Below are 1,161 nucleotides of genomic sequence, written 5' to 3'. Positions count from 1 at the left end.
TTTGTCGTTACTCCCTCTAACTCGCTCTTATGAGACAAGCAATATTCGTCACTAGCGATGGCTACCTCCTGAACGGTCTCGAGTTTTAACTCTTCTTGGTAGACCTTCAGTTTATCCAGGACACACCTCTTAAACTCCTCTACCAACATTATCTCCTTCAATTTCTCAAAATCTACCACCTCCTTGGACTTGAACCAATCACTAGCATACTCTTCCTTCGTCCTGGCAAATTCAACAAAAGTTTGTTCCCTACACTTTTCTAAGTTCCGGAAGCGTTGCCTATAAGCTTCAGGGACTAACTCATAGGCCTTCAAGACAATAGCCTTCACACTCTCATAATCTGCTGATAGATCCTCCTCCAGCGTTACATATACCCTCTGTGCTCTTCCAACCAATTTACTTTGTATAAGAGTGGTCCAATACTCTTGGGGCCACTCCAACCTTGCAGCAATCCTCTCAAATGATACAAAGAATTCTGCTACATTATTCTCCTCAAATTTAGGTACAAATTTGAGAGCCTGCGCTAAATTAATAGCAGGCGTTACTAACCTATTTGGGGAATGGGCGGGGGAAAAAGAACCTGGGTTTCTCATGGCAATCTCATGCTGCCTCTCCTTTCCTCTTTCCCCTGCCTTAAACTTTTCCATTTCAAATTATATTTGTCTCAGGGCAATTTGCCTATCCAAAATTTCTACAGACACTACTTTATCAGGTTTCACCTCTTGTTCCTCACCTGCCTTTACAGTTTTAACATAATCATAAATTTGCAATAGCAATACACCCTTTCTTATGGACACTTCATATTCCAATTCAAAATGCTCTGCTACAATTTCCAAGTCTTCCCTATTTAACTCTGCCAACCTCTCTTGCCACCCCTCTCCTCTAAGGAGTTCTGATACGTTAACAACCATGATGACCACTTATTCACACACAATACTAAATTTACATAAAACACCGAGGAGGTGAAAATACACTGCCTGAAAAATTACCCCAAGAATTAACTTTGCACTATTACCGGTGAATACTCAGGAACGAAAGATCCTGTCACGGTCGCCACTTGTGATGGCTCACTTTGACCACCACACAAAACACTACACTTTTATCAAATTGTATTCACCATCATACTATTCTAAGTCTACTAAAGGTGGAATAGTATCCAAA

This window comes from Palaemon carinicauda, chromosome 19, assembly GCF_036898095.1.
Source record: "Palaemon carinicauda isolate YSFRI2023 chromosome 19, ASM3689809v2, whole genome shotgun sequence".
NCBI classification, from domain to species: domain Eukaryota; kingdom Metazoa; phylum Arthropoda; class Malacostraca; order Decapoda; family Palaemonidae; genus Palaemon; species Palaemon carinicauda.
This window is presented reverse-complemented; position numbering follows the sequence as displayed.